General features: G+C 39.7%; 20 non-coding genes across 20 annotated transcripts; 6 read left to right on the top strand and 14 right to left on the bottom strand.

Annotated features, from left to right (window-relative positions):
* Nucleotides 1-248: 248 nt before the first annotated feature.
* On the bottom strand, nt 249-330 carry trnal-cag (transfer RNA leucine (anticodon CAG)). Its single transcript has one exon. It is a non-coding gene; the product is annotated as a tRNA-Leu (tRNA).
* A 683-nt stretch (nt 331-1,013) lies between these two features.
* Nucleotides 1,014-1,235, bottom strand: LOC131703347 (small nucleolar RNA U3). Its single transcript, XR_009309813.1, has one exon. It is a non-coding gene; the product is annotated as a small nucleolar RNA U3 (small nucleolar RNA).
* A 1,537-nt stretch (nt 1,236-2,772) lies between these two features.
* trnas-aga (transfer RNA serine (anticodon AGA)) lies at nt 2,773-2,854 on the top strand. Its single transcript has one exon. It is a non-coding gene; the product is annotated as a tRNA-Ser (tRNA).
* Nucleotides 2,855-3,024: 170 nt separating this feature from the next.
* trnai-aau (transfer RNA isoleucine (anticodon AAU)) lies at nt 3,025-3,098 on the bottom strand. The gene has a single exon. It is a non-coding gene; the product is annotated as a tRNA-Ile (tRNA).
* Nucleotides 3,099-3,396: 298 nt separating this feature from the next.
* trnal-cag (transfer RNA leucine (anticodon CAG)) lies at nt 3,397-3,478 on the bottom strand. Its single transcript has one exon. It is a non-coding gene; the product is annotated as a tRNA-Leu (tRNA).
* Nucleotides 3,479-4,161: 683 nt separating this feature from the next.
* LOC131703346 (small nucleolar RNA U3) lies at nt 4,162-4,383 on the bottom strand. Its single transcript, XR_009309812.1, has one exon. It is a non-coding gene; the product is annotated as a small nucleolar RNA U3 (small nucleolar RNA).
* A 1,560-nt stretch (nt 4,384-5,943) lies between these two features.
* Nucleotides 5,944-6,025, top strand: trnas-aga (transfer RNA serine (anticodon AGA)). The gene has a single exon. It is a non-coding gene; the product is annotated as a tRNA-Ser (tRNA).
* Nucleotides 6,026-6,195: 170 nt separating this feature from the next.
* On the bottom strand, nt 6,196-6,269 carry trnai-aau (transfer RNA isoleucine (anticodon AAU)). Its single transcript has one exon. It is a non-coding gene; the product is annotated as a tRNA-Ile (tRNA).
* Nucleotides 6,270-6,567: 298 nt separating this feature from the next.
* On the bottom strand, nt 6,568-6,649 carry trnal-cag (transfer RNA leucine (anticodon CAG)). Its single transcript has one exon. It is a non-coding gene; the product is annotated as a tRNA-Leu (tRNA).
* A 683-nt stretch (nt 6,650-7,332) lies between these two features.
* LOC131703345 (small nucleolar RNA U3) lies at nt 7,333-7,554 on the bottom strand. Its single transcript, XR_009309811.1, has one exon. It is a non-coding gene; the product is annotated as a small nucleolar RNA U3 (small nucleolar RNA).
* A 1,560-nt stretch (nt 7,555-9,114) lies between these two features.
* Nucleotides 9,115-9,196, top strand: trnas-aga (transfer RNA serine (anticodon AGA)). Its single transcript has one exon. It is a non-coding gene; the product is annotated as a tRNA-Ser (tRNA).
* Nucleotides 9,197-9,738: 542 nt separating this feature from the next.
* Nucleotides 9,739-9,820, bottom strand: trnal-cag (transfer RNA leucine (anticodon CAG)). The gene has a single exon. It is a non-coding gene; the product is annotated as a tRNA-Leu (tRNA).
* A 684-nt stretch (nt 9,821-10,504) lies between these two features.
* On the bottom strand, nt 10,505-10,726 carry LOC131703344 (small nucleolar RNA U3). The gene has a single exon (XR_009309810.1). It is a non-coding gene; the product is annotated as a small nucleolar RNA U3 (small nucleolar RNA).
* A 1,560-nt stretch (nt 10,727-12,286) lies between these two features.
* On the top strand, nt 12,287-12,368 carry trnas-aga (transfer RNA serine (anticodon AGA)). The gene has a single exon. It is a non-coding gene; the product is annotated as a tRNA-Ser (tRNA).
* A 542-nt stretch (nt 12,369-12,910) lies between these two features.
* trnal-cag (transfer RNA leucine (anticodon CAG)) lies at nt 12,911-12,992 on the bottom strand. The gene has a single exon. It is a non-coding gene; the product is annotated as a tRNA-Leu (tRNA).
* Nucleotides 12,993-13,673: 681 nt separating this feature from the next.
* LOC131703476 (small nucleolar RNA U3) lies at nt 13,674-13,890 on the bottom strand. The gene has a single exon (XR_009309928.1). It is a non-coding gene; the product is annotated as a small nucleolar RNA U3 (small nucleolar RNA).
* Nucleotides 13,891-15,966: 2,076 nt separating this feature from the next.
* Nucleotides 15,967-16,039, bottom strand: trnaf-gaa (transfer RNA phenylalanine (anticodon GAA)). Its single transcript has one exon. It is a non-coding gene; the product is annotated as a tRNA-Phe (tRNA).
* Nucleotides 16,040-17,340: 1,301 nt separating this feature from the next.
* Nucleotides 17,341-17,553, bottom strand: LOC131703484 (small nucleolar RNA U3). Its single transcript, XR_009309935.1, has one exon. It is a non-coding gene; the product is annotated as a small nucleolar RNA U3 (small nucleolar RNA).
* A 139-nt stretch (nt 17,554-17,692) lies between these two features.
* trnai-uau (transfer RNA isoleucine (anticodon UAU)) lies at nt 17,693-17,765 on the top strand. Its single transcript has one exon. It is a non-coding gene; the product is annotated as a tRNA-Ile (tRNA).
* Nucleotides 17,766-18,393: 628 nt separating this feature from the next.
* Nucleotides 18,394-18,465, top strand: trnaw-cca (transfer RNA tryptophan (anticodon CCA)). The gene has a single exon. It is a non-coding gene; the product is annotated as a tRNA-Trp (tRNA).
* The last annotated feature ends 5,991 nt before the right edge of the window (nt 18,466-24,456 follow it).

The following is a 24,456-nucleotide window of genomic DNA, read 5'->3' as shown; positions in this document are numbered from 1 at the left end:
ATTATGATTGTTCTACCAAGATGTTCTCATGTTAAACTGAACAATAACACATTCAAAGTATTGGAAAGGCATAATTAGAGGCCTCGTCATAATGAGGCAGTTTAACAGTGTGAAGGATGTGGTGAGGTGCAGGCTTGCGGTGACTTTCTCTCATTTAACGACCTTGTGATTTGAATACTAACAAGAAAAACAAATCAAATTACCAAGCATTCGGTGGACGTTTTAAGAAATAAATAAACAAACAGATTTGTCAGAAGTGGGATTCGAACCCACGCCTCCAGAGAGACTGCGACCTGAACGCAGCGCCTTAGACCGCTCGGCCATCCTGACTTACACTGACGACTTTGCACAACACTGCAGTACACTGCTGAATCTCCAATGTCTGACGCTACAGTAAATCACCTGGGGTGTGTGTGAACTTATTCTTTATCTGTTTATATTAAGGAGGGCGACCTGTTTCGTCGCATTCTATATGGGATCACAAGGACACTCCTCTTACAGACAGAAAATATACGGCAAACAGAGCGATCGCTTCACGGTTAGAAACAAATCAGAACAGTCTGTTAGCAAATTAACTTCATGAAAAAAAAAAACACACAGGCATTACATAAATGTTACAGATATGTTTCGTAGACACAAAAGTTGTAACATAATTGAGTACATTTGTAAACTATCCGCCAGTAACAGACATTATCTCACATTATCTCTAGTTTCAAACGCATTATCACAGGCGGCACAATTACGACATGGAAAAAATCCAGTATATTTGTCCAGTACACCTAGATCTCTCGAACATTAAAATGAGTCAGCCCTTAAAAAAACACTGTCCGTGTTCATTTCTATGTATATGACATTGTCTATACACAATACCTGTCATGTAAGCCTATTGGTATCAAACCGATCACAATTAATGTGATCCGTGTTTTCAGTCAGATTGATAGTTTTAATCAATCATCGAAAAAGCAGCAGTGCTTTGCAACTGTAGTTCGTCTTGTGTACCTTTAGGCAAGATACCCACTCAGAACGTGTCTGCTTCCTCCAGCCCCCTAAGGAACACTGGAGCGGTCATCAATAACAGGGAGCAGTTGGCCAAAAAAAAAAAAAAACACTCGCTGTCTCCTTCACGCTCAAAAACGAACACTCTCACTCTTCCTCGTGGATAGCGAGTCCAAACACTTTATAAACGCATTTCGCTGGCAAATCACTATAGAAATGATCCCGGAAAGTATTGTTTTATGGGCAAGTGGCCGACCGTCTCCCTCCAACTCTGAGTGGCACCGGTAGCTGTGCCGCTGACAAATAGACAGGAGCTTTCATATAATGCAATTGCTGTTGCCCAGTGAGGTGTTACAACAACATTTCAAACTCATTCCAAACTGCAGGCGGTTAAAAGCTAAATTGGGTTCAAGTTTCTCGTATGATTTAAAAAGTAGGAGCCAGTTGCCTCATTTGCATTGTCTGCCTTCCTCCTTTGCACTGTGAAGTCTATCAAATTTGTGCTTAAAATCTGAATACGATTCCCATTTGAATCGTATATATTTGGTTTCCAATTTAGCTCTATGCATACACACTGTTCTGTTGAGACTCCCAAGGTGTTATGTAATAAAACACCATAATCGGTTAGCACGTTGGGCTGTTAATCGAAATTTTGGTGTTTCAAGCCCACGCAGAGATGATGCTTTTTGCATTTCTTTATCGCATTAGAAAATGGCACTATAATACGTTTTTATTTCCTCCAATTACACTGAAGAAAAAATGTGCTGTTTTTTTAATTCAAAAAATTAATTAAGAAAAAATAGCCCTAGTCGTGCTGTTTGCAAAAACCCGGGATCGAAGCAGGGACCGTTACAGTCTGAGCTATTTCAGTTGGACGCGATTTTGCTATCCAGGCCGCATTCTTTTCGTCAATCGCCTTTTTGTCAAGCCAGTAAACCTGCATGTAATGAGAAACGTTCAACAGTTCGGAAACACCACAATAGAATCCAATGCCTTTGCAAATGTGTTTCCAAACTGTTAGTTTTTCTCCCAAATGTGGTTTCTCAAAAAATGGTTTTGCCTACTTTTTATTATTATTATTACTTTTTCCAGAGTAAGACCAAAAGGCAAACATCCAGGAAATAGTTAAACACTGCTACAGGGCTTGAACTGTCTCAACAAACGTTTAGTGGTTAAAGATAAAGGGCTTTTAACCAGGAGGTCCCCCGGTACAAATCCCACCTCAGCCACTGACTCATTGTGTGACCCTGAGCAAGTCACTTAACCTCCTTGTGCTCCGTTTTTCGGGTGAGATGTAAATGTAAGTGACTCTACAGCTGATGCATAGTTCACACACCCTAGTCTCTGTAAGTTGCCATGTATAATAAAAACGAACATAATTATGGTATGTTTTATTAGCATGAAATACTTTGTAGATCTTGTTATCTGCTAAGTCCGCTCACGCTAGCCAGAACGTGCTTGAGTGCTCTGGCAACAACCATGAAGCAAGTCAATTTTTCAGTTCAATTAAATAACTACTTTGTTTTTGGGGGTGTTTCTTGAAAAGATCAGTTAAATAGCTACGTATTTTGAAATAAAGATGTATTCATTATTATGAACGTTAACAAAAATTATATTTTATTTACATTTCCCACGTGTGCTTGCATTGTACAAATCTGACAGTTTCAACAAAGACATTTGACTTCGGTTCATTAGTTAGCCTATACTGCCATCTACAGCATTACTACGGGTTTCGTTTACTTCTTTTGGATATTTCACAAATAATTGTGCGAGCATGTAGTCGTGGCCGAGTGGTTAAGGCGATGGACTAGAAATCCATTGGGGTTTCCCCGCGCAGGTTCGAATCCTGCCGACTACGTAAGCTTTGTTTTTAATTGATTGTATGTGCTCATTGTTAATACATGTTTAAAGCGCAGGAAGTCTGAAATATTACTGGTTGTACTTCATATCGCTTCGGTTCATTTTGTTAAAGAATGTTCATTTTGGCACCATTACAAATGCTGTGGTTTCTTTAAAGAAGAAAAGCCGTGGCCCGTACGGGGATCGAACCCCAGACCTTGGCGTTATTAGCACCACGCTCTAACCAACTGAGCTAACCGGCCACACACTCAAAACTTGATACTAGAACCCGAGGAAAATAAGTCCTGCGGACATTATGATTGTTCTACCAAGATGTTCTCATGTTAAACTGAACAATAACACATTCAAAGTATTGGAAAGGCATAATTAGAGGCCTCGTCATAATGAGGCAGTTTAACAGTGTGAAGGATGTGGTGAGGTGCAGGCTTGCGGTGACTTTCTCTCATTTAACGACCTTGTGATTTGAATACTAACAAGAAAAACAAATCAAATTACCAAGCATTCGGTGGACGTTTTAAGAAATAAATAAACAAACAGATTTGTCAGAAGTGGGATTCGAACCCACGCCTCCAGAGAGACTGCGACCTGAACGCAGCGCCTTAGACCGCTCGGCCATCCTGACTTACACTGACGACTTTGCACAACACTGCAGTACACTGCTGAATCTCCAATGTCTGACGCTACAGTAAATCACCTGGGGTGTGTGTGAACTTATTCTTTATCTGTTTATATTAAGGAGGGCGACCTGTTTCGTCGCATTCTATATGGGATCACAAGGACACTCCTCTTACAGACAGAAAATATACGGCAAACAGAGCGATCGCTTCACGGTTAGAAACAAATCAGAACAGTCTGTTAGCAAATTAACTTCATGAAAAAAAAAAACACACAGGCATTACATAAATGTTACAGATATGTTTCGTAGACACAAAAGTTGTAACATAATTGAGTACATTTGTAAACTATCCGCCAGTAACAGACATTATCTCACATTATCTCTAGTTTCAAACGCATTATCACAGGCGGCACAATTACGACATGGAAAAAATCCAGTATATTTGTCCAGTACACCTAGATCTCTCGAACATTAAAATGAGTCAGCCCTTAAAAAAACACTGTCCGTGTTCATTTCTATGTATATGACATTGTCTATACACAATACCTGTCATGTAAGCCTATTGGTATCAAACCGATCACAATTAATGTGATCCGTGTTTTCAGTCAGATTGATAGTTTTAATCAATCATCGAAAAAGCAGCAGTGCTTTGCAACTGTAGTTCGTCTTGTGTACCTTTAGGCAAGATACCCACTCAGAACGTGTCTGCTTCCTCCAGCCCCCTAAGGAACACTGGAGCGGTCATCAATAACAGGGAGCAGTTGGCCAAAAAAAAAAAAAAACACTCGCTGTCTCCTTCACGCTCAAAAACGAACACTCTCACTCTTCCTCGTGGATAGCGAGTCCAAACACTTTATAAACGCATTTCGCTGGCAAATCACTATAGAAATGATCCCGGAAAGTATTGTTTTATGGGCAAGTGGCCGACCGTCTCCCTCCAACTCTGAGTGGCACCGGTAGCTGTGCCGCTGACAAATAGACAGGAGCTTTCATATAATGCAATTGCTGTTGCCCAGTGAGGTGTTACAACAACATTTCAAACTCATTCCAAACTGCAGGCGGTTAAAAGCTAAATTGGGTTCAAGTTTCTCGTATGATTTAAAAAGTAGGAGCCAGTTGCCTCATTTGCATTGTCTGCCTTCCTCCTTTGCACTGTGAAGTCTATCAAATTTGTGCTTAAAATCTGAATACGATTCCCATTTGAATCGTATATATTTGGTTTCCATTTTAGCTCTATGCATACACACTGTTCTGTTGAGACTCCCAAGGTGTTATGTAATAAAACACCATAATCGGTTAGCACGTTGGGCTGTTAATCGAAATTTTGGTGTTTCAAGCCCACGCAGAGATGATGCTTTTTGCATTTCTTTATCGCATTAGAAAATGGCACTATAATACGTTTTTATTTCCTCCAATTACACTGAAGAAAAAAATGTGCTGTTTTTTTAATTCAAAAAATTAATTAAGAAAAAATAGCCCTAGTCGTGCTGTTTGCAAAAACCCGGGATCGAAGCAGGGACCGTTACAGTCTAACGCTCTCCCAACTGAGCTATTTCAGCTTGACGCGATTTTGCTATCCAGGCCGCATTCTTTTCGTCAATCGCCTTTTTGTCAAGCCAGTAAACCTGCATGTAATGAGAAACGTTCAACAGTTCGGAAACACCACAATAGAATCCAATGCCTTTGCAAATGTGTTTCCAAACTGTTAGTTTTTCTCCCAAATGTGGTTTCTCAAAAAATGGTTTTGCCTACTTTTTATTATTATTATTACTTTTTCCAGAGTAGACCAAAAGGCAAACATCCAGGAAATAGTTAAACACTGCTACAGGGCTTGAACTGTCTCAACAAACGTTTAGTGGTTAAAGATAAAGGGCTTTTAACCAGGAGGTCCCCCGGTACAAATCCCACCTCAGCCACTGACTCATTGTGTGACCCTGAGCAAGTCACTTAACCTCCTTGTGCTCCGTTTTTCGGGTGAGATGTAAATGTAAGTGACTCTACAGCTGATGCATAGTTCACACACCCTAGTCTCTGTAAGTTGCCATGTGTATAATAAAAACGAACATAATTATGGTATGTTTTATTAGCATGAAATACTTTGTAGATCTTGTTATCTGCTAAGTCCGCTCACGCTAGCCAGAACGTGCTCGAGTGCTCTGGCAACAGCCATGAAGCAAGTCAATTTTTTCAGTTCAATTAAATAACTACTTTGTTTTTGTGGATGGGGGTGTTTCTTGAAAAGATCAGTTAAATAGCTACGTATTTTGAAATAAAGATGTATTCATTATTATGAACGTTAACAAAAATTATATTTTATTTACATTTCCCACGTGTGCTTGCATTGTACAAATCTGACAGTTTCAACAAAGACATTTGACTTGGTTCATTAGTTAGCCTATACTGCCCTCTACAGCATTACTACGGGTTTCGTTTACTTCTTTTGGATATTTCACAAATAATTGTGCGAGCATGTAGTCGTGGCCGAGTGGTTAAGGCGATGGACTAGAAATCCATTGGGGTTTCCCCGCGCAGGTTCGAATCCTGCCGACTACGTAAGCTTTGTTTTTAATTGATTGTATGTGCTCATTGTTAATACATGTTTAAAGCGCAGGAAGTCTGAAATATTACTGGTTGTACTTCATATCGCTTCGGTTCATTTTGTTAAAGAATGTTCATTTTGGCACCATTACAAATGCTGTGGTTTCTTTAAAGAAGAAAAGCCGTGGCCCGTACGGGGATCGAACCCCAGACCTTGGCGTTATTAGCACCACGCTCTAACCAACTGAGCTAACCGGCCACACACTCAAAACTTGATACTAGAACCCGAGGAAAATAAGTCCTGCGGACATTATGATTGTTCTACCAAGATGTTCTCATGTTAAACTGAACAATAACACATTCAAAGTATTGGAAAGGCATAATTAGAGGCCTCGTCATAATGAGGCAGTTTAACAGTGTGAAGGATGTGGTGAGGTGCAGGCTTGCGGTGACTTTCTCTCATTTAACGACCTTGTGATTTGAATACTAACAAGAAAAACAAATCAAATTACCAAGCATTCGGTGGACGTTTTAAGAAATAAATAAACAAACAGATTTGTCAGAAGTGGGATTCGAACCCACGCCTCCAGAGAGACTGCGACCTGAACGCAGCGCCTTAGACCGCTCGGCCATCCTGACTTACACTGACGACTTTGCACAACACTGCAGTACACTGCTGAATCTCCAATGTCTGACGCTACAGTAAATCACCTGGGGTGTGTGTGAACTTATTCTTTATCTGTTTATATTAAGGAGGGCGACCTGTTTCGTCGCATTCTATATGGGATCACAAGGACACTCCTCTTACAGACAGAAAATATACGGCAAACAGAGCGATCGCTTCACGGTTAGAAACAAATCAGAACAGTCTGTTAGCAAATTAACTTCATGAAAAAAAAAAACACACAGGCATTACATAAATGTTACAGATATGTTTCGTAGACACAAAAGTTGTAACATAATTGAGTACATTTGTAAACTATCCGCCAGTAACAGACATTATCTCACATTATCTCTAGTTTCAAACGCATTATCACAGGCGGCACAATTACGACATGGAAAAAATCCAGTATATTTGTCCAGTACACCTAGATCTCTCGAACATTAAAATGAGTCAGCCCTTAAAAAAACACTGTCCGTGTTCATTTCTATGTATATGACATTGTCTATACACAATACCTGTCATGTAAGCCTATTGGTATCAAACCGATCACAATTAATGTGATCCGTGTTTTCAGTCAGATTGATAGTTTTAATCAATCATCGAAAAAGCAGCAGTGCTTTGCAACTGTAGTTCGTCTTGTGTACCTTTAGGCAAGATACCCACTCAGAACGTGTCTGCTTCCTCCAGCCCCCTAAGGAACACTGGAGCGGTCATCAATAACAGGGAGCAGTTGGCCAAAAAAAAAAAAAAACACTCGCTGTCTCCTTCACGCTCAAAAACGAACACTCTCACTCTTCCTCGTGGATAGCGAGTCCAAACACTTTATAAACGCATTTCGCTGGCAAATCACTATAGAAATGATCCCGGAAAGTATTGTTTTATGGGCAAGTGGCCGACCGTCTCCCTCCAACTCTGAGTGGCACCGGTAGCTGTGCCGCTGACAAATAGACAGGAGCTTTCATATAATGCAATTGCTGTTGCCCAGTGAGGTGTTACAACAACATTTCAAACTCATTCCAAACTGCAGGCGGTTAAAAGCTAAATTGGGTTCAAGTTTCTCGTATGATTTAAAAAGTAGGAGCCAGTTGCCTCATTTGCATTGTCTGCCTTCCTCCTTTGCACTGTGAAGTCTATCAAATTTGTGCTTAAAATCTGAATACGATTCCCATTTGAATCGTATATATTTGGTTTCCATTTTAGCTCTATGCATACACACTGTTCTGTTGAGACTCCCAAGGTGTTATGTAATAAAACACCATAATCGGTTAGCACGTTGGGCTGTTAATCGAAATTTTGGTGTTTCAAGCCCACGCAGAGATGATGCTTTTTGCATTTCTTTATCGCATTAGAAAATGGCACTATAATACGTTTTTATTTCCTCCAATTACACTGAAGAAAAAAATGTGCTGTTTTTTTAATTCAAAAAATTAATTAAGAAAAAATAGCCCTAGTCGTGCTGTTTGCAAAAACCCGGGATCGAAGCAGGGACCGTTACAGTCTAACGCTCTCCCAACTGAGCTATTTCAGCTTGACGCGATTTTGCTATCCAGGCCGCATTCTTTTCGTCAATCGCCTTTTTGTCAAGCCAGTAAACCTGCATGTAATGAGAAACGTTCAACAGTTCGGAAACACCACAATAGAATCCAATGCCTTTGCAAATGTGTTTCCAAACTGTTAGTTTTTCTCCCAAATGTGGTTTCTCAAAAAATGGTTTTGCCTACTTTTTATTATTATTATTACTTTTTCCAGAGTAGACCAAAAGGCAAACATCCAGGAAATAGTTAAACACTGCTACAGGGCTTGAACTGTCTCAACAAACGTTTAGTGGTTAAAGATAAAGGGCTTTTAACCAGGAGGTCCCCCGGTACAAATCCCACCTCAGCCACTGACTCATTGTGTGACCCTGAGCAAGTCACTTAACCTCCTTGTGCTCCGTTTTTCGGGTGAGATGTAAATGTAAGTGACTCTACAGCTGATGCATAGTTCACACACCCTAGTCTCTGTAAGTTGCCATGTGTATAATAAAAACGAACATAATTATGGTATGTTTTATTAGCATGAAATACTTTGTAGATCTTGTTATCTGCTAAGTCCGCTCACGCTAGCCAGAACGTGCTCGAGTGCTCTGGCAACAGCCATGAAGCAAGTCAATTTTTTCAGTTCAATTAAATAACTACTTTGTTTTTGTGGATGGGGGTGTTTCTTGAAAAGATCAGTTAAATAGCTACGTATTTTGAAATAAAGATGTATTCATTATTATGAACGTTAACAAAAATTATATTTTATTTACATTTCCCACGTGTGCTTGCATTGTACAAATCTGACAGTTTCAACAAAGACATTTGACTTGGTTCATTAGTTAGCCTATACTGCCCTCTACAGCATTACTACGGGTTTCGTTTACTTCTTTTGGATATTTCACAAATAATTGTGCGAGCATGTAGTCGTGGCCGAGTGGTTAAGGCGATGGACTAGAAATCCATTGGGGTTTCCCCGCGCAGGTTCGAATCCTGCCGACTACGTAAGCTTTGTTTTTAATTGATTGTATGTGCTCATTGTTAATACATGTTTAAAGCGCAGGAAGTCTGAAATATTACTGGTTGTACTTCATATCGCTTCGGTTCATTTTGTTAAAGAATGTTCATTTTGGCACCATTACAAATGCTGTGGTTTCTTTAAAGAAGAAAAGCCGTGGCCCGTACGGGGATCGAACCCCAGACCTTGGCGTTATTAGCACCACGCTCTAACCAACTGAGCTAACCGGCCACACACTCAAAACTTGATACTAGAACCCGAGGAAAATAAGTCCTGCGGACATTATGATTGTTCTACCAAGATGTTCTCATGTTAAACTGAACAATAACACATTCAAAGTATTGGAAAGGCATAATTAGAGGCCTCGTCATAATGAGGCAGTTTAACAGTGTGAAGGATGTGGTGAGGTGCAGGCTTGCGGTGACTTTCTCTCATTTAACGACCTTGTGATTTGAATACTAACAAGAAAAACAAATCAAATTACCAAGCATTCGGTGGACGTTTTAAGAAATAAATAAACAAACAGATTTGTCAGAAGTGGGATTCGAACCCACGCCTCCAGAGAGACTGCGACCTGAACGCAGCGCCTTAGACCGCTCGGCCATCCTGACTTACACTGACGACTTTGCACAACACTGCAGTACACTGCTGAACCTCCAATGTCTGACGCTACAGTAAATCACCTGGGGGGGGTGTGAACTTATTCTTTATCTGTTTATATTAAGGAGGGCGACCTGTTTCGTCGCATTCTATATGGGATCACAAGGACACTCCTCTTACAGACAGAAAATATACGGCAAACAGAGCGATCGCTTCACGGTTAGAAACAAATCAGAACAGTCTGTTAGCAAATTAACTTCATGAAAAAAAAAACACACAGGCATTACATAAATGTTACAGATATGTTTCGTAGACACAAAAGTTGTAACATAATTGAGTACATTTGTAAACTATCCGCCAGTAACAGACATTATCTCACATTATCTCTAGTTTCAAACGCATTATCAAAGGCGGCACAATTACGACATGGAAAAAAAATCCAGTATATTTGTCCAGTACACCTAGATCTCTCGAACATTAAAATGAGTCAGCCCTTAAAAAAACACTGTCCGTGTTCATTTCTATGTATATGACATTGTCTATACACAATACCTGTCATGTAAGCCTATTGGTATCAAACCGATCACAATTAATGTGATCCGTGTTTTCAGTCAGATTGATAGTTTTAATCAATCATCGAAAAAGCAGCAGTGCTTTGCAACTGTAGTTCGTCTTGCGTACCTTTAGGCAAGATACCCACTCAGAACGTGTCTGCTTCCTCCAGCCCCCTAAGGAACACTGGAGCGGTCATCAATAACAGGGAGCAGTTGGCCAAAAAAAAAAAAAAACACTCGCTGTCTCCTTCACGCTCAAAAACGAACACTCTCACTCTTCCTCGTGGATAGCGAGTCCAAACACTTTATAAACGCATTTCGCTGGCAAATCACTATAGAAATGATCCCGGAAAGTATTGTTTTATGGGCAAGTGGCCGACCGTCTCCCTCCAACTCTGAGTGGCACCGGTAGCTGTGCCGCTGACAAATAGACAGGAGCTTTCATATAATGCAATTGCTGTTGCCCAGTGAGGTGTTACAACAACATTTCAAACTCATTCCAAACTGCAGGCGGTTAAAAGCTAAATTGGGTTCAAGTTTCTCGTATGATTTAAAAAGTAGGAGCCAGTTGCCTCATTTGCATTGTCTGCCTTCCTCCTTTGCACTGTGAAGTCTATCAAATTTGTGCTTAAAATCTGAATACGATTCCCATTTGAATCGTATATATTTGGTTTCCATTTTAGCTCTATGCATACACACTGTTCTGTTGAGACTCCCAAGGTGTTATGTAATAAAACACCATAATCGGTTAGCACGTTGGGCTGTTAATCGAAATTTTGGTGTTTCAAGCCCACGCAGAGATGATGCTTTTTGCATTTCTTTATCGCATTAGAAAATGGCACTATAATACGTTTTTATTTCCTCCAATTACACTGAAGAAAAAAATGTGCTGTTTTTTTAATTCAAAAAATTAATTAAGAAAAAATAGCCCTAGTCGTGCTGTTTGCAAAAACCCGGGATCGAAGCAGGGACCGTTACAGTCTAACGCTCTCCCAACTGAGCTATTTCAGCTTGACGCGATTTTGCTATCCAGGCCGCATTCTTTTCGTCAATCGCCTTTTTGTCAAGCCAGTAAACCTGCATGTAATGAGAAACGTTCAACAGTTCGGAAACACCACAATAGAATCCAATGCCTTTGCAAATGTGTTTCCAAACTGTTAGTTTTTCTCCCAAATGTGGTTTCTCAAAAAATGGTTTTGCCTACTTTTTATTATTATTATTACTTTTTCCAGAGTAGACCAAAAGGCAAACATCCAGGAAATAGTTAAACACTGCTACAGGGCTTGAACTGTCTCAACAAACGTTTAGTGGTTAAAGATAAAGGGCTTTTAACCAGGAGGTCCCCCGGTACAAATCCCACCTCAGCCACTGACTCATTGTGTGACCCTGAGCAAGTCACTTAACCTCCTTGTGCTCCGTTTTTCGGGTGAGATGTAAATGTAAGTGACTCTACAGCTGATGCATAGTTCACACACCCTAGTCTCTGTAAGTTGCCATGTGTATAATAAAAACGAACATAATTATGGTATGTTTTATTAGCATGAAATACTTTGTAGATCTTGTTATCTGCTAAGTCCGCTCACGCTAGCCAGAACGTGCTCGAGTGCTCTGGCAACAGCCATGAAGCAAGTCAATTTTTTCAGTTCAATTAAATAACTACTTTGTTTTTGTGGATGGGGGTGTTTCTTGAAAAGATCAGTTAAATAGCTACGTATTTTGAAATAAAGATGTATTCATTATTATGAACGTTAACAAAAATTATATTTTATTTACATTTCCCACGTGTGCTTGCATTGTACAAATCTGACAGTTTCAACAAAGACATTTGACTTGGTTCATTAGTTAGCCTATACTGCCCTCTACAGCATTACTACGGGTTTCGTTTACTTCTTTTGGATATTTCACAAATAATTGTGCGAGCATGTAGTCGTGGCCGAGTGGTTAAGGCGATGGACTAGAAATCCATTGGGGTTTCCCCGCGCAGGTTCGAATCCTGCCGACTACGTAAGCTTTGTTTTTAATTGATTGTATGTGCTCATTGTTAATACATGTTTAAAGCGCAGGAAGTCTGAAATATTACTGGTTGTACTTCATATCGCTTCGGTTCATTTTGTTAAAGAATGTTCATTTTGGCACCATTACAAATGCTGTGGTTTCTTTAAAGAAGAAAAGCCGTGGCCCGTACGGGGATCGAACCCCAGACCTTGGCGTTATTAGCACCACGCTCTAACCAACTGAGCTAACCGGCCACACACTCAAAACTTGATACTAGAACCCGAGGAAAATAAGTCCTGCGGACATTATGATTGTTCTACCAAGATGTTCTCATGTTAAACTGAACAATAACACATTCAAAGTATTGGAAAGGCATAATTAGAGGCCTAGTCATAAGGAGGCAGTTTAACAGTGTGAAGGATGTGGTGAGGTGCAGGCTTGCGGTGACTTTCTCTCATTTAACGACCTTGTGATTTGAATACTAACAAGAAAAACAAATCAAATTACCAAGCATTCGGTGGACGTTTTAAGAAATAAATAAACAAACAGATTTGTCAGAAGTGGGATTCGAACCCACGCCTCCAGAGAGACTGCGACCTGAACGCAGCGCCTTAGACCGCTCGGCCATCCTGACTTACACTGACGACTTTGCACAACACTGCAGTACACTGCTGAACCTCCAATGTCTGACGCTACAGTAAATCACCTGGGGGGTGTGTGAACTTATTCTTTATCTGTTTATATTAAGGAGGGCGACCTGTTTCGTCGCATTCTATATGGGATCACAAGGACACTCCTCTTACAGACAGAAAATATACGGCAAACAGAGCGATCGCTTCACGGTTAGAAACAAATCAGAACAGTCTGTTAGCAAATTAACTTCATGAAAAAAAAACACACAGGCATTACATAAATGTTACAGATATGTTTCGTAGACACAAAAGTTGTAACATAATTGAGTACATTTGTAAACTATCCGCCAGTAAAAGACATTATCTCACATTATCTCTAGTTTCAAACGCATTATCACAGGCGGCGCAATTACGACATGGAAAAAATCCAGTATATTTGTCCAGTACACCTAGATCTCTCGAACATTAAAATGAGTCAGCCCTTAAAAAAACACTGTCCGTGTTCATTTCTATGTATATGACATTGTCTATACACAATACCTGTCATGTAAGCCTATTGGTATCAAACCGATCACAATTAATGTGATCCGTGTTTTCAGTCAGATTGATAGTTTTAATCAATCATCGAAAAAGCAGCAGTGCTTTGCAACTGTAGTTCGTCTTGCGTACCTTTAGGCAAGATACCCACTCAGAACGTGTCTGCTTCCTCCAGCCCCCTAAGGAACACTGGAGCGGTCATCAATAACAGGGAGCAGTTGGCCAAAAAAAAAAAAAAAACACTCGCTGTCTCCTTCACGCTCAAAAACGAACACTCTCACTCTTCCTCGTGGATAGCGAGTCCAAACACTTTAAAAACGCATTTCGCTAGCATTATATATAAAGTTTATTAAAAAAAGTCTGAAATATTACTGGTTGTACTTCATATTGCTTCAGTTCATTTTGTTAAAGAATGTTCATTTTGGCACCATTACAAATGCTGTGGTTTCTTTAAAGAAGAAAAGCCGTGGCCCGTACGGGGATCGAACCCGCGACCTTGGCGTTATTAGCCAAGGAAACCCGAGGAAAATAAGTCCTGCGGACATTATGATTGTTCTACCAAGTTGTTCTCATGTTAAACTGAACAATAACACATTCAAAGTATTGGAAAGGCATAATTAGAGGCCTGGTCATAATGAGGCAGTTTAACAGTGTGAAGGATGTGGTGAGGTGCAGGCTTGCGGTGACTTTCATGTATTTCATGTCATTAGATGATCAAAGCCCCTTTGTGCCAGTGCGCATTCAGAGGAGACGCGCTGAGAAAATCCGTCATCTGTGTCACTCAGTACTGCCAGCTTTCCCTCGTTGGTGATATATTGGTCAGCATAGCTGCTTTCCAAGTAATTGACCCGAGACGATTCCCAGCCAGTACAACTGTGTTTATGCCCACGTTTCAAATAATAAACATTATAAAAGCAAATCGCTTTGTTTTATGTTTTCTTTACTTTTAAGCTGAGAATCAAACACACTTCCGACAACTTCATAGCCCTGCTGACTACGAACAAATATTGAGTCGTCTGTTTCCCATGACCCTGGTGATACTGAGTGTTTTCCAAGTATCAGCATCGGACTTAGCATGCCTTTGGCATGCTTGCTGTGCACTCTAGCATTGCATAACAAGCATGCACCACGACAGGAATTCGTGGCGCAACGGTAGCGCGTCTGACTCCAGATCAGAAGGTTGCGTGTTCAAATTACGTCGAGGTCAAAGCCTTCTTTGTTTCTATTCCACACTATTTAATTTTGTAATGTGTTTGCAAATACTAGTTTGGACGAATTTAATGTACAGCAAGAAATAATTGATACCTTTAAGCTGAACAGGCATTTAAGAATTAACAACGAAGACATAAAAAGGGACACAACGCCAACAGAGTTCAAGCCCATCACCTTAACCACTTGGCCACGACTACTTGGTGCAATGTGCCAAAATCTATAAACACAGACCACATATATCACCAACCAAGAACAAATACACACACACTGTTTTAAATAAAACTGACGAAACCATAATCCCTGGTTTAGGAGGCCAGTGCCTTATCCTTTAGGTGACTTCCAGGTGGATAGCAGTCAGCGAGACAATACACGACCAGAGGAATAAATGTGTTCATTTTACTATAAAGATTGTTTCAATGAAATCAACAGCTGATACCAAACTCTTGTCAGCACTCAATACCATTTTAATTTATTTTTAAATCGGACTAAAATAGCGTTCCTAACACAGATTGTATTTTTGTTGTAAACAGACTACTTGTTGAAGTCACTGGAAAATACTGTGTGTCCAAACATGTAATTAACTTGATTGTTTTAATATTCCAAATAACATATTACTTTGAAAAACATCTCCGTTGGCCACTGGATCGTGGTCTCAGGCTGGGATACGGACCATTGAGAACAGTATAAACGCTCTATGACTGGAAGTAGCTTACATGATAAATGCTCTCGTTTAACATGCTAGGATGATCGACTTCAGCATTCTCCAACTGCTGTTTACATTTTCTAACACGTTATGAGAACGAATACAAAGTTTGACCCTTTCCTTGTAAGTGGGGGTAAGCACAAGTTATTTTCAGATGTAATGTCTTTATTTAAGCTCAATCAAGTCCTGCGTAGTGTAAATCACATTACTATATTTTTTATATTAGTCAAGTCCTATTGAAAGAGTTCTTAAATAGTTTCTACATTATCAATGATCAATTTGAAATTTGCTTATTGATTTAAACCAGTATGAGATGCACACTCAAAATGTGTCCCCTTCCTTCAACAACCACCCGACTGAAGATTGGAGTGGTCATCTTAAGTATACCTTAAGTTTTTGCATTTCTTAATCACATTAGAAAATGGCACTCTGATACGTTGTTATTTCTTCCAATTAAACAGAACAAAAAAAACCGCTCTATTTTTCAGTTCAAAATAATACAAAACAAAAATAGTCTTGCTATTTGCCGAAACCCGGGATCGAACCAGAGACCTTTAGATCTTCAGTCTAACGCTCTCCCAACTGAGCTATTTCGGCTTGACAAGACTTGCGTTTTTTGTCACCCCAGTAAACCTGTGTATTATGAGAAACGATCAACAGCTCGGCAACACAATAGAATCCGATGCCTTTACAAATGCGTTTCGAAACACTTAAGTTTTCACCCAGATGCGGTTTTCAGCCGAAACGGGGGGATAAAACTGCCTATGATCAAAGTGGGCAGAAAAGTTGCATACTTTGCATACCGTATTGGGAGAAAAGAAAGCGGATCATCAAATTGATCAATGCTAATGTTAAAACAATTTAAGAACACTTTACATAGGCCTTGACTAATATAAAAATATAGTAATGTGATTTGCATTACGCAGGACTAGATTGAGCTTAAATAAAGACATTACATCTGAAAATAAATTGTGCTTACCCCCACTTACAAGGAAAGTGTCCAACTTTGTATTCGTACTCATAACGTGTTATAACATGTACACAGCAATTGGAGAATACCGATGTCGATCATCCTAGCATGTTAAACGAGGGCATTTCTGATGTAAGCTACTTCCACTAATAGATCGTTTATACTGTTCTCAAAGGTCCGCATCCCAGCCTGAGACCACGATCCAGTGGCCGACGGAGATGTTATTCAATTTAATACATTATTTTTAATATTAAAACAAGTTAAATACATGTTTGGACAAAATATTTTTCATTGACTTCAACGAGTAGTCTGTTTACAACCAAATGCAATCTGTGTTAGGAACGCTATTTTAGTCTGAATTAAAATGGAAATTAAAATGGTATTGCGTTCTGACAAGAGTTTGGTATCAGCTGTTGATTTCCTTGAAACAATCTTTTATAGTAAAATGAACACATTTATTCCTTTTAAGAATAAATAAAATTGAGCTGTCAGAGGAGGATTTGATCAGACACCTCCACTTGGAGACCAGAACACAGAATTCTTTGGAAAGACAGAGTCCTTAAGTCTAGCGCCTTAGACCACTCGACCATCCTGACAAACTGCGTTCATTACAGCAGAAAACCGCATTATTTATTTCAGCACAGCCTAGGGTTGTCATATCAAGGCCCGATCGGGTTTATTACGCACATACCAACTGTTGCTCCATGAATGATGTAATGACAAGTGTTAAAACAGAAACGGTTTGAAGCCAACCCACAAAAGTAAGACTATTTATTTCAATATCGTTATAACTATAAACGATGCACGCATTTTACAATAGCAATTGCTATATGACAACGACCAAAAAGTAATTTTGTTGCAATACTGTATACAGTGTGAACAGAATCAGATATTGCTCTGTTGCCTCGAAGAAACATCTACATTTTGTATTTAAAAAGGACATCCAACGTGGGGCTCGATCCCAAAAGAGAGCGGAATGTTCATCAATGATCAAGAACAGCTACAGTGAAGTAGCATTCAAGTCCCGCTACGCGCTCAGAAGAAAACACTGTAACTCCTCGTTATGGTTAGCGAGACCAGACACTAGAAACGCATTTCACTAGAAACAAACTATAGAAATGATCCCTGAAAGTAAAATCTTAACAAATATATGGGTAAAACAACTTCCCTACTCCCGGCATGATGGTGTCTGATTCGGTTTCCTTTCTAGAATATTACTTGTTCATAGTAATGTTAATAATTGCCAAAGCGTTTCAAACACAAAACTCACTTTCTGACCAGGTTCCATAGTGTAGTGGTTATCACGTCTGCTTTATACGCAGAAGGTCCTGGGTTCGATCCCCAGTGGAACCACTTCAATTTGTTTTTACAATATGACTCCCTGGTCAAGACAAGGTAGTTCTGGGTTTGGCCGATCATTAGATTGCGGATGTAAGGTATCTGGTCCCATCGTAGAAGCAAGATAGTTTATTCACAAAAAATACATACACTTTTATTTATGTTTCTTTTGTTGGTAAATTAACCCAATACATTATTGCATTCTGTCACGTCATTAGATGAGCAAAGCCCCTTTGTGCCAGTGCGCATTCAGAGGAGACGCGCTGAGAAAATCCGTCATCTGTATCACTCAGTACTGCCAGCTTTCCCTCGTTGGTGATATATTGGTCAGCATAGCTGCTTTCCAAGTAATTGACCCGAGACGATTCCCAGCCAGTACAACTGTGTTTATGCCCACGTTTCAAATAATAAACATTATAAAAGCAAATCGCTTTGTTTTATGTTTTCTTTACTTTTAAGCTGAGAATCAAACACACTTCCGACAACTTCATAGCCCTGCTGACTACGAACAAATATTGAGTCGTCTGTTTCCCATGACCCTGGTGATACTGAGTGTTTTCCAAGTATCAGCATCGGACTTAGAATGCCTTTGGCATGCTTGCTGTGCACTCTAGCATTGCATAACAAGCATGCACTACGGCAGGAATTCGTGGCGCAACGGTAGCGCGTCTGACTCCAGATCAGAAGGTTGCGTGTTCAAATCACGTCGAGGTCAAAGCCTTCATTGTTTCTATTCCACACTATTTAATTTTGTAATGTGTTTGCAAATACTAGTTTGGACGAATTTAATGTACAGCAAGTAATAATTGATACCTTTAAGCTGAACAGTCATTTAAGAATTAACAACGAAGACATAAAAAGGGACACAACGCCAACAGAGTTCAAGCCCATCACCTTAACCACTTGGCCACGACTACTTGGTGCAACGTGCCAAGATCTATAAACACAGACCACATATATCACAGACCAAGAACAAATACACACACACTGTTTTAAATAAAACTGACGAAACCATAATCCCTAGTTTAGGAGGCCATTGCCTTATCCTTTAGGTGACTTCCAGGTGGATAGCAGTCAGCGAGACAATACACGACCAGAGGAATAAATGTGTTCATTTTACTATAAAGATTGTTTCAATGAAATCAACAGCTGATACCAAACTCTTGTCAGCACTCAATACCATTTTAATTTCTTTTTTAAATCGGACTAAAATAGCGTTCCTAACACAAGTTGTATTTTTGTTGTAAACAGACTACTTGTTGAAGTCACTACTTGTTGAAGGAATTGTGGGAAATGTCGTTTTAAGACCTTGAAATATACCTTTGCTTCTATACCTGATCCAAAATTGCCCACAATTATTTTCAACGTCCCGTCCCTGCCTATTGGCTGAGCGTCGCAGAGCATGCAGGGGCGGCGCATTTAAATTTCAAACTTGTACAGACAGACACGGAGTATTTCGCTTATTTGTTTTTAAGATACTGACTGTCTGTTGAACAATACAAACTAACTTGAGACAGCCAAGCCGTTAAAGCATACCTTAAGTCTGCCATGTGATGCAATAACAAGTATTGGCATTTTTGCATTGTCTGCCTCGTCAAACAAGCTCGAGCCACAGCATACAGCGCTGCTGCATCGGGACACAGAGGTGGATTTTAAAGCGACTGAATCAACGAGCTGAGACTACTTTTTGAAGAAATTGAAAACATACCTCTCGTCAAAATATTTGCTATTTAGTTAATTTATTTATTTTTTGAATTTGCAATTGGCAGACTACATTGCCGACAATCTGAATTGCTCATATCAAGTTGCGTTGTAGCCTATGAGAATCGCTGGCATAGCTCAAGGGGAATTAGCTCTAATGGTAGAGCGCTCGCTTAGCATGCGAGAAGTAGCGGGATCGATGCCCGCATTCTCCAAATAGTTTTAATGTATCTGCGTATTTAGTCCCAACGCATTATGGAGATAAATACAAAGTGTGACAATTCTTTGTAACAGAGACGCCCGCCCTACATGTGTATTTTAAAGCACAGTCTCCTAATTTGTAATATTCCCCAGGCTGAAAAACTGCATTGCGCCCTCCATCGTATGCCTTCCGAGAAGCACAAAGGGAGATTTTTTATATATTTTTTTTTAACAATGGAAGAGTTTGTGTTATTTGGGAATAATTATAAAGGCTTGAAATAACGCCTTGGCTGTGACTTATTGCTTTTATAAAACGGCTACACCAATATTTGTAACGTTAGTCACTTTTTGAGATCTAGTCAGCTATAACTATGCTAAGCTCCGCTAGCAAATCGACTAGCCGTCCTGTGCTAACTAGCTAGCTGGGTTGCTAAAAAATATATATATATATATATATATATATATATATATATATATATATATATATATCAGCTCAAACATTTCCCAGGTCGCCTCTCTCTCTTCGCCTCTCTCTCTCTGCCTCTCTCTCTCTCTCTCTCTCTCTCTCTCTCTCTCTCTCTCTCTCTCTCTCTCTCTCTCTCTCTCTCTCTCACACACACACACTCTCTAATTTTTAAAAAAAATAAGATACGATACTACAGGTTTAAATACAGTAAAATCGGGAGCAGATAAGTGCAAGTTAAAGTGCATTAAGGGCAGAGTGCTATATTGTCCAGAAGGGGAGAGCTGAGTTTTACAGGTCCTGTCTGAAGAGGTGTGTCTTGAGGAGGTGCCAGAAGGTGGTCAGGGACTGGGCAGTCCTGACATCTATAGGAAGGTCGCTCCTCCACTGCGGGGCGAGGGTGGAATCTGCAGTATCAGTAGTGTATCCTACAGATGTCAGGACTGCCCAGTCCCTGACCACATTCCGGCGCCTCCTTAAGACTCACCTCTTCAAACAGCACCTGTAGAACTCCTCTGTTTGTATCCTGGGACACTATCACCCTTCATTTAAATGTGCTTTATTTTGCTCTTATCTGCATTTAATCCTGTACTTCAGAATACTGTAATCTGTCAAGTGTTTAACCTGTAGTATTTTGTATTTAATCATATCCTGATGTAACTATCACTATTTAATCATATCCTGATGTAACTATCACTATTATCTTCTGTATTATAGAATTATGGTTTGTCACACTTGAACAAAAGTTATTGTATTTCTTGCTCTTATTGTATTACTTGTATTGCAACACTTGAAATGTATTTGCTTACGATTGTAAGTTGCCCTGGATAAGGGCGTCTGCTAAGAAATAAATAATAATAATAATAATAATAATAATAATAATAATAATAATAATAATAATAATAATAATAATAATAATAATAATAATAGTTACTTTGAAAGACACTAAACCAGTTTAAAGCATTCGTTATTTAAACCAAAACCAGTGTATAAAGTGTTTTTGTAAGACAAATAAAACACAAATGCACCGAGATTTGAACTCAGCTCGCTAGATTCAGAGTGCTAGCCATTACACCATGAAACCACCCATACAGTTCCTCCATTGCAGGGACTCTCGTCAATGTTTCGTCAAAACACCAAACAGCACAAACTGCACTACACTCTGTGACCACAAGAGGGAGAGAGAGCGTAATAAAATGATGCTCTTTAATCCAGAGCAGTGGTTCTTAACCTGGGGTCCTCAGAGACAGTCCAGGAGGTCCACAGGAAAAAAACTTGAAACTTTTCACTCAACATTAGTAATGTGCAAAATCAAAATGTTTGCTTCTTGAATTGATTTGATTTCACAAAGTTTATGATGGATCTGTTAACCTGCAGCTCTGATTTTAATATTTTACAATTAATAATTATTTATACTGTGTAACAAAGCTACATAATCACAGCCGTGGCTAAGATGAATGGTTTGAGAGAAGGGAGAAGAGAGAGAAATAGCTGTGTTTGTACAAACTCAACACAAAGAAAACTATATTCTATTTTTTCGTTTTGCTTGCAAGATCAACTTTTTTCAGTTTTTTTCTGAATTGCAAACAAACTGCATCATCTGAAAATGAGTTTACACTTAAGAGCACTGCTTGACTAGAAGTGGCTGCTGTGCCAAGGAAGACAATTTGCAAAGAAAAGACACTTTGCATTGGCAGCACATGCTTCAGTGCTCTGGGAGTGTTTATAGCCCTGTGAGTTTAACAAGTTGTCTGAATTTAACCTGTCTGGTCAGGCTCTGAAATGGATGGAGTCTGACTTGTTAGATAGAAAACAAAGTGTTAAAATAAGCAATAGAGAATCAGCGTTTAGGATCTGTACTATGGGGGTCCCACAGGGATCTATATTTGGGCCTTTGTTATTTAGTCTCTACATTAATGATCTACCTTTGGTCTGTCCAGAAGATCAACCACAAGAGGAGACTGTAGTGTCTTGACATCACACTACGTTTGCACAAACAGCTTGCTCAATTAAGGGTGCCATGTTCTGGAATACGCTACCAGACTTTATGAAAAGTATATCAGACTACAAGAGTTTTTTTTTTAATAGAACTGAAAAAATGGTTGAAACAGGACCAACTTTGTGACCATGTCTAGTCCCCCTCCATTTGTTGACATTAAATAATAATAATTTAATGTTTGAGAGCTGCCCTTCATGGCAACAGAATCCACAACAACAATGACTTTTATCAGCATCTTCATCTGGGCACTTGTCATCTGCACTCAGGGTAAGAATCATTTAGAAAAACACTTTCATCAATTTGTGGGGCTATTCTTAATATATAAGTGTAAAACAGGGGCAAACTAATGGAAAATAAATTAAACTTCAATAGAAAAGGCTTTCATTTAAATGGGTTTTCATTAGTTAATTCACTGATGTACTTTATTTTTACAGACCCCCCACTAATTTAGTCTCATTCCAAATGAAAGAAAGCTGGTTTTTCCAACTTTCTCAAAACAACATATCAATACAAGAGCCATGTGTTTCTCAGTGAGCTGGAATCGCCATGGCAATGGAGTGTGATCAGTCACTGTGTGCGCCCTTTCACAAACATCAAACAAAATCAATCAATAAAGAAATCAATACACGAGTGTGATGGAAATATAATGAGTTCTGGTTGTAAATCTCCCTCTTGACCTGTGAGGATACAAAGTAGCGAAAGGGAAAGGCTTTGGACGGGTTGGCCTGACAGTTCATTCCCTGGGTCGGGAAGTCAATCAGCCTGGAAAAAGACGAGACTCCAGTGCGGGAATGTATTGACCTGGAAGGTAAACGAGGTAGCAGCTGCAGGCAATAGAATCAGCTGCAATCGTTTACCAAGGGGTCATGCATAACCGCATAAAAGGGGCTGGAGAATCTTTTCCTTCGTTTTTGGTTTTGAAATAGACCCAGAAGGACCCGTGCACTGTGTATTAAGAATATTGTGAGTTTTTGTTTTGTTTGTCTTGTCTATAATTGCTATTTGTGTGTTTATAGACAGCTAACACGTTCTGGAGCTGTTAGTAAGAGCCAGCACTGAACCCGGAACAGCACTGCACTCTTTGTCACTCTTTAACCTGTATCACCCACCACGAGCACTACAGCATGCACCCAGGACTGGTGACCGTGGTTGTATATTGTGGGAGAGATGCTGTGTTTATTGTTTAGGGCTGCAATCCCTGTTACTGTACTCCGTGTTTTACGCATCGCTTATTATTTGGTCACCAGACCTGGATTATAACTAAAAATAAAACGTATATTTTTCCATACCGGATTACAAATCTCGTCCGTTTATTCCTGCACTGCATCAGCTCTGCACCTGTTCATAATCAGCAACCACTTTGCCACAAGGAGTTTGATACCTTTTCCCCTGGCTTGTTAAATATCATTCTGATTGACATAATGAAAACGCACTCCTAGCAGCTTGCTCAAGGTACATCTTGAAAAGGCCTGTGAAAGACAGTGAAGTAGATGTCCAATTTATAACAGTAAGAAGCAGTCAAAATGTGACCAATGAAAAGAAAAATGACAGGTCCATTACTTCTACAGCAGCAGCAGCAGCACGTGGGAAGGTATACCACTAGGGGTAGGGCACTACATACCCTTTAATACACAATAGCATTGAAATGATGACAGAAACAGAAATATTACTGTCAGTTTAGACAAACAGATCAGTTATATTAGACAGCAGTGATATACTGAGAGCTTTGACTGGGGGAAAAATAGAAGAAAACAGTCAAAGTGAACCCGACCCTATCAATTGCACTGGTGCTCACTCACGGCTCAGATCTCCTCTATCTGTGACAGCAGCAGCAGCAGCAGGATTTGTAGAAAGGAAGCTGCTTTGTATACCGGTGCCTGCCTCACTGCTCCAAACACTTTGAGACACACAGTATTGATGAGTCACTGCTCAGCCCTTTCAGAGTCACTGAAACACACAGTACAATGATGCCATTGCTTCTACTGCTGGGGACACGGGGGCTCTTTGCTCAAGGTGATAATTAAATAGTTATTTATAAATCTGAAAGCTTGACTGGAGTTCATTTTAAACAGAACTTTTCATTGAAGTAAATCTGTCTAGCCGCTTCTTTACATTTTGTTTGTATTCTAACACAACACTATTTAATTTGACTCTTGCATTATTATTTTATAATCATTTTTTGTTGTATTTTTTCTCCAGAGTCCAGTGCAGACGTTGTTCTGACTCCGTCTCCAACAGCTCAGTCTGTTCTCCAGGACACACGGTCTCTATCCGCTGTACAGCCAACAGCTTTGTTAGTACCAGCTCCATCCACTGGTACCTGCAGAAACCTGACTCCTGAT

The sequence above is a fragment of the Acipenser ruthenus genome, chromosome 32 (genome assembly GCF_902713425.1).
Source record: "Acipenser ruthenus chromosome 32, fAciRut3.2 maternal haplotype, whole genome shotgun sequence".
NCBI lineage: Eukaryota > Metazoa > Chordata > Actinopteri > Acipenseriformes > Acipenseridae > Acipenser > Acipenser ruthenus.
Note: the sequence above shows the minus strand (reverse complement) of the source record. Positions and strands in the feature narration are given on the sequence as shown.